We start from the raw sequence: 8,337 nt of genomic DNA on the forward strand, positions 1-8,337 counted from the left end.
CCTCATTCTTATAGCAATGTACAAAAATAGTTCTAAGACTAAGTTATTTTTGTACCAATCATTGTCACTTGTCTAAAGCCAGCTATCTTTTGAACTAAAATGTTCATTTATGTTGTATTATTTAAGTAAAACAACTACACACACATACATGTATATATATACATGTATGTATGTATTTATGTATCCATACATAGATATATACCATTGTAATAATTTGTGGTACTCATACTCTCGGACTTGCAGAGAGCATAATATACATAGTCTATGTGACTCTTCTCCATTGCTCAATGCCCCATCTTGCATTGAAGAGAGTGGGAGCTAAGCCGGATGGTTGCGATAGTGCATATTGCTTACAAGGGGATAGGCTCAAGCATATAAGGGTGAGTACCATTTTCTTTTTTAGTGAAGAAATGGGTTTTATAGATGAGGGCAATATGGATGGTGTAATGTATGAAGCGCGTCCCATCAAATTCCTCCAAAGCTGGAATATGTTGGTGCGTGTGTGTGTGTTGGGGGGGGGGGGGGGGGGGGGGGGGGGGGGCAGTATGGGTGGTGTAATGTATGAAGCGTGACCCATCATATTCCTCCAAATCTAGAATATGTTGGTGTGTGTGTGTGTGTGTGAGTGTGTGTGTGTGTGTGTGTGTGTGTGAGAGAGAGAGAGAGAGAGAGAGAGAGAGAGAGAGAGAGAGAGAGAGAGAGAGAGAGGTCACTATGTGTAAAACCTATATATCACATGCATTCAAAGAATATTTATGAAACTCCTTTACTGCGATTTTTTCACCAATAAAATGCCCCTTTTCTTATTCAATCTATAATTTATTTTCAAGATAACTTTTTTGACACCCTTCTGTTGTGAAAATGTGAGAAAATATAGATGTACTTGTGAGTAGTTGTCTGTACATTAGTCCTGTGAGGGTTTTACCTGCAAAAGGGTAGTGTTAAGTGTTGGATCTATGGCAAAGGGCAAGGATAAGCAAGCTATTGTGGAGCTGGCTGCTTCGACTCAATCTCAGGTGACTCATGGCATTGATATGGACTGTTGTCTGGAATGTTTGATGGGTTGTGATTCACTTGTTGGTATGGTAATATTCCTCATGCATATGACGGTAGAGGTACATGAATGGAAACTTTTGTTAAACTGTTTTGTATTTATGGCACTGGTCTTTTTTTACTCAGCTTGCGAGTTAGGAATTTATTTTTGACTTACCATATGCAGGTGTAAGAGCACCCTTTCAGTGTCTACAACTTTGGTTTATAAGTTCCTTTGGAGTTTAGGGATATCTGTCAATGCATATCTATGGTTTGTCATAGGCATGTAAAGAAAAATTGAAGGTGGTTTCCTCTTTCAAATACTGGACAATTCTTACCTTGAAAGTCGTTTTAAAAAAAAAAAGGGGGTAATGATAGACGTTCTTCTTAAATACCTGGTGGATGACCCTAAATGGTGGGGTTGACCTACTTGTGGGGTGTAAGACAAGTGGCCTGTATATTCTGGTAAGGCTGTCGTGGCAGTTATACTACGGGTGATGTGCCTCTAGATTGGCTATCAAGATTACCTTTCTTGTTTGGATACGGTCTATGCAAAATTGCTCAAATGGACCAAATCAATGGTTGGTTGTGAACAAGGTTAAGATTGATTGTGGCCGAATTTGGTTAGGAATATGGTTATGAAGGGTTGTGGAATATGGTAGATATGGTTGTAAATAGGCTGTTCATGAGGTTGTATAAGTGGTTGGTTATTGCATCAATGTTATGGGCCTTTGCGGCACCCATCCCTGGCTTTTGGAACAAATAAGGAAATATGGAATATCCATATATATGTATATGATTAGCACTTATACTTACTACCTTACATGTGGTTTTCAACTCCGACTAAAGGGGTGTAGGACTTATTTACTAATGTATTTTTATGTTACAGGTGACTCCAAAATATAGATTGACTCCACGTATGAGCACTGTCTCACCGACCCAAAAAAGATAGCGGCAATTAATGCCAAACTCTATAAAGTCAAGAAACAAGTATATGTGGCCCACTTTGAAGTAAAATTGTCTCGTAAAAATCGTCTCCAGCCTTATCTTTTGAGAGCTTGTAAAGCACACGGGGCTCCATATTGTTTTCCCCCCTTGTAAATGAAACCATGTGTGAATATATGATAAGCTTTACCTTTCTTATAATTTATCTTTGAAAGCAATTAAGTTGGGTGACATGTATAACATGTGGGATACCCATACATCACTTGCATACGTTGCCAATGCTAACTAAACGTTGTGTTGTTTCCATGGATGAGGTGAGGGTTACCTTCTCAACTATGGTTTTCAAAGTTCCTTGGCTTTAAGAATGGCGGATTTATATATCTTCAGGATCTTGATTCTCTTGTACTTGTGTATAAAGTCTGTTCTGTACTATGAATAGGAATTATTCCACCTTTTCATTGACATAGTTTATAGTGTCTTTTTTAATTTGAATGGATTCTTTGGTGTTTATGTTATATTGTTATTGGAACGAACACACACACACACACACACACACACACACACACACACACACACACACACGGGGGGGGGGGGGGGGGGGGATGTTAGTTATTTCTTTATTTGTCAAAAATTGATCGGAGAATCCATTTGAGGTGGTAAACTTTGGATGGCACATACATGCCTACTTACTTGCAGAATGCATTAATCTCTAAGAGAGAGAGAGAGAGAGAGAGAGAGAGAGAGAGAGAGAGAGAGAGAGAGAGAACCATTATTATATATTCAGCATATGTCTGAGTAAAATAATTCACATTGCTCCCATTCCTAGCATATGGCCTGCTCACCCTTCCAAAAGGGGAAGGGATCATGTGTAGAGGTGGTTTCTCACGCATCACACGCACAATCGCACAAGGATTAGCATCAAATCTCAATGTAGCATCATGTGAAAAGAGTGATGCTCAAGTCCAACATGCAAAGGTGGGGAATGTGGATGTAGCCCATGATAAAAAGAGGGATCTCCTTTCTATGAGGAGAGCTTCTACACCCCCCTCCAATCTCCTGTTGCTAACGTGGCTACCCCTCAACCCGAGGACAAGTACGTGGAAGCAACTATTGATGAAGACAACCTCTAGCCTAAAGGAGCGTCCATGAAAGAAGTCGGTGTGTACTATTGAATGTGGAGGACTTTAAAGAAGTGGTAGAGGATGTGGCAAACAAAAAACTACAAGGCAAATCTAAGGATGTGGCAAAGGGAAAACACAAGGCAATGCTAAGGTCCATGCAAAGGGAGAAGAGGTAGTTTGGGCTAAAGATCTAAAGCCTTTCCTAGAGGTTGACCTCCCTGATGGGCATCTAGCACGCCAATGTCGTTAAACGGTAGATTGTCCAAAGAGCCCGGCCTTCATTTTCAAGAGGTTGTGGATGATGGCTCGCCTCAAGGACTACCATGGTATCAACATAGAGATTGAAAAGTGCCTTGGAGGTCGACCACTACACAAAGAAGCAGAGAGAAAGGAGCAAAGCTCATGCCAAACCTTGAAATAAAAGCTTGGTATAAGAAAGATTTGAAAAGGTTTGGTGATCAAGATTGGAAGTTCATGCAAAATTGTAAGAGGTATCAAAGCCTCATGCGCATACAAGCATTCAAGGTATGGCAGGACCTCTGAAACAAGTGCAAGGGCATGTCGAAAGATTCTATTGTTGAGGAATTTATAGCTGGGAGGATGAGAGATTATCTGGCAGAAAAAGCTCATCGATTGGCAAACATTCAGAGGCACATCGATGCAGGTTACGATGCAAATGTAAGTGTCCAAGATGTCTTGTTTTTCCCTCTACTTTTTGTTGATATTATGATGATCTTTATCCCATTGCACAATATTCTCAAACTACCATGTTATGGGTTTGCACAGAGGAGGGTACATGATGTTCCTTCTTGGTTTGAGGTGGCTTTAGAGGGACATAGACAATGACGACCCTTTTAAACATGCTCCAGAGGAAGAGGCCAACAATGAGGAATATGAAGAGGACATGCCACAAGGGACTCAAGACCTTGTAGATACATTATGCAACCTCAAGCTTGATAAGGTATGGGTCTAGGGTTTGTGACTTCCATTTTCTTGGGAATAATTTGTTTTGCTTGTGTGTTGTTTCTTGTGCATAAGTTATTTCACTAGTGAAAAAGTTATTTTTCCTTCTAGCCTTCCTTGCTTCACTCTCCAACAAGGCAGACACTACCGATTCAAAAAGGCCAAAAATCATAGCAACCAATTGATGTAGGCTCTCCTAAGGACACCTCTCAGCCAACACTCTGTTTTCTTGTCAAGAGCAACTAGCTGATAGCTAAAATAGTGGGCCATGAAATCATCCCCTCCACTCCAATACGTAGCAATCGAGCATCATACAGGTGGAATTTGTCAATCATCCCCATATGCATTGCTTCTATTTTTTTAAATGCACACTATGTTGGTAATTGTGGTAATTTGACATTAGCGTCTCCTTAAATGCGCCTATGGTGATTAACTTTCTTCATGTCAATATGCAAGTGGATATGGATGACCAGATCCCGCACTTCATCTTAATCAATGAAGCATCCACATGAACAATGAATCTTTTTTCAATATAATCGCATTTAGGTTATACTTGGTTGAGCCTGTAGGCATAAAGAAAGGTGGCAATGTGCTTAACATACACATTTTGACAATTGGATGGAGTACACAAGTCTGAGATATCTTGTAGCAAGTGATGTTTGTTGACTCCATGTGGTTGTCAATTGTGGATGCCACTATGGGTAAGAGTAATGCCATGCATAACTTCTTTTGTGCAAGGGACTTTGAGAATTGTGTATTTACATTTTTTTCGATCATTTTCAGGTGGTTTGTAAAAAGAGTACAAAGGGTTGTTGGTTATGTTTCATCCATGCTTTACATTGGTATATTGTTTATTGTTCAGCTTTGAAGCAGGGAAGTGCTGAACCATTTATTTCTTTTTTCCCTTATCTATTTCTTGTCCTGTCAATCTACTTCTCAAGGTCAACTCAATAATGTTTAAGGAGGTTTCTTTGGGGTGGATCAATAGGAGTTAATAGGATTCCAAAAATTTCATGGCAAGTGTGTTGCAGACCCAAAGATCAGGGTGGGCTAGGCAACCTCAACATTCAACATCCCTCTAATAAGATGGCCAGCAAGTGGATTATGAGGGATGCTACTTCCATTGATTTTTGGGCCATCCTCTCTAAAAGGAAGATCCATTCCTTCGATGTGCAACTCTAGAGCTTGGACAGGGATGTCACTTCATGAATTGCTCACCTCTAATGTTGATTTTGTTCCTACAGGTTTTGTATTGTCCTGCAGATTTTTTCATAAAATCTAATATCTAACCAACCCAAATGACTTTCTCATATTAAACTAATCATTCAATGTGGGATAATAAACGGGAATAAGGGTTAGAATATAGATACGTGCTTACGGATCTATCTCAACACTTGGCCAATGGTAAAGGGGTCTAAATGAGAGATGGTCTGTCAAAGAGCAAGGCTAGCTAATGGAGCTTAAAAGACCTTAGGGTTAGCTTCATTAAAGACCTCCAATGGTTAGTGTTAAAAGTCCTTTAACCTTATGCAAGCTAGGACTGAGCTTGAGGTGGAAACCCGACCTAAGCTTGAGGTGCTTGTTGTGCTTGATGAATAAGGTGCCTGAGGTGCTTGTCATGCTTGATGACGAAGGTGCTTGAGGTGCTTGTCATGCTTGATGACTAAGGTGCTTGTCATGCTGGATGAGGAAGGTGCTTGAGAAGATTTCCATGCACAGGGTATAAGGTGCTTGAGTCAAAAAGAGACCCTACAAAGGAGGGGGAAAGCCCCAAAGTTAGGGGAATCTTTGACTTAACCTCCCACTCACCCAAAGAGCACCTCCTTTTCTCAAGGGGCACATGGACACTTGTCAGATTCTCCCTATGCTTAGCCACATGGTGTGCTTGAATGCTATTGGTTGGGCTAAAGAGGGGTCCAATGACCTTCTAGTTCAATTTAACAAATATCTAGATATTTTCAAGCTCTCTCTCTAAAAGAGGTAAGAAGGACACTTGTTGAAAGACTACCCATGTACTTGAAATGCATGGTGCATATGATTGGCTAGGGGGAGAGGGATCCAATGAGCTTGAGGCATGAGCAAAGAGTAAAAATTGCCCAAAGCAAGCAAGGGGTGTGCTTGGGGGGTATACACCTTTCACACACTCATTGTTTTCAAGTATTCTCACTTGGGGGGAAGTAGAGGAACTCCACCTCCTTCTCCAAGCTTGTTGAGAAGTGAGAGTCTACACACACCCTCTTGGCTATGGAATGCAAATCTAACCAAGATCCATGCTTCAAGGCTTAAACTTGCCATCTTCTCCATCTTCATTACTATGCTATTATGTATGCTAGCAAGAAGAGTGATGATAAAAGAGGAACTATTTATTTCTCCTATGGAATGTTTCTTCTTCCTCTTCCCTACCCTCATTCCCCGCTAGCTCTCTCCATCTTTGAAGGTGTTTGAGTTCTTGGGACTGAGGCTTGTGATAGTTAATGCTTTCTACAAAGTTTATGTTATGCTCATGATGCATGAAGCTTTCCATATTCATTGCATCACCTAGGTCACAAGGAACACAAAGATTGTATTGTACCAAGTCTCTCTTTATGGGAGAAACTATAATACAAATGCCTATCAGAGGGGGGACCGACTCCGTAGGATTCCGGTCCTCAACTGTTGTCATGTTCTCTAAACTCTCTCTCTTGCAAAAGTATTGTTCATGCCAAGTTAATAAAGTACCATGTTTATGTTGCTACCATCAATTAAGTTCACCCGCTATGCTCACAAAATATTCTTACAAAAGTGCTTTATCTAATTAACTAATTCCGCTACTCTCAAAGTTCATAGGCCATTTCCATTACATGTTTTGGAAGGCTTGACAAGAAAAAGTGGCATCCACCTACTCTCTGGAAATTTTCTATTCAATTTTGCTTACAAGACTCTATCTGGTTTGGCAAAATTGGAGCTAACCAAAGCTGGCTGTTGTCCAGAAGAGCACACAAGTGCTTCAGAGTAGGGATTAGATGTTTGAAGGATGTCTTCAAAGATGGTAATTTCCTTGGTGCGAAGGAGCTTCAGACCATGTTCCAAATCTCACAGGGATGTGCTGATCTTGTCCATCAAGATGTATTGTCTATCAAGAAAATCTATAAAGATGTTTCAAGGGGCACTCTTACTCCTAAACCCAAATTTGTTCTCACATTGATCAATTTACTGACTTTAGACAGGGTATGGACATGAGCTTGGTAAGCAAACTCAACCTTAGATGGTGTTTATCCTGGTCAGCAAAATCTATACTACTTTATTATGCAGCTTAAAATTTTGTCGAGCGCTCAGTGTTTCCACGCGTCATCAAACTGCCGCCTCTCAAACGTGCTGCACACAGCCCTTCTTTTTGCCATATTGGTCGCCTCGCCAATTGAAAAGTGCATGCAAGCTTTGCGCCGCCAATTTAGTACGCAAAACCTGTGTGTGTGTGTGTGTGTGTGAGTGTGAGTGTGTGTGTGTGTGTGTGTGTGTGTGTGTGTGAGAGAGAGAGAGAGAGAGAGAGAGAGAGAGAGAGAGAGAGAGAGAGAGAGAGAGAGAGAGAGAGAGAGAGAGAGAGAGAGAGATCAACTGCCTGTAAAATACAAGAGTGTGTCTCCATGGAATATATGGACACCGTTAGGGAACCTTGAGCCTCTACACCATCTGATGAGGCCTAAAGTGGGCTCATGGGCATTCCTTAAGGCTTGACCCTTATCACAAGAAAAGATAAAGCAAAAAATAAGATTAAATCTCTCTCTTTCTCTCTCTCTCTCTCTCTCACACACACACACACACACACACACACACACACACACACACACACACACACACATGAAGTGTAGATCCGGGAGTAAAACACCTTGGCAAAAGGGAAAAAAGATTCACATTTTCAAGATTTGCAAGGAGAGTGCATTGTTTCAACTTGGGATAGAGACAGTGTGTGTGTGTGTGTGTGTGTGAGAGAGAGAGAGAGAGAGAGAGAGAGAGAGAGAGAGAGAAAGAACCTTGCTTGCCAATTTCATCCATTTGTTTTGTGATCCAAGTGCTGCATTGTTTACTATTTATAAAAAAACTCTTGAACACTATTTTTTATGCATGTTCAAGCGCATAAAATCAACGTAGTGCGAGCTTTCATGTAAAAAAAAAACTAAGTCTCGAAGGATGCACCGGTTTTTGCAAAATTGCATTGTTCTTTATAAACATAACTATTATCATTAATGCTTATTCTTTGTGTGCTCCAGCGCATTGTCTTTTGAGTTCCACAAGAAAA

This window comes from Adiantum capillus-veneris, chromosome 4 (assembly GCF_014529385.1).
Source record: "Adiantum capillus-veneris isolate H3 chromosome 4, ASM1452938v2, whole genome shotgun sequence".
NCBI lineage: Eukaryota > Viridiplantae > Streptophyta > Polypodiopsida > Polypodiales > Pteridaceae > Adiantum > Adiantum capillus-veneris.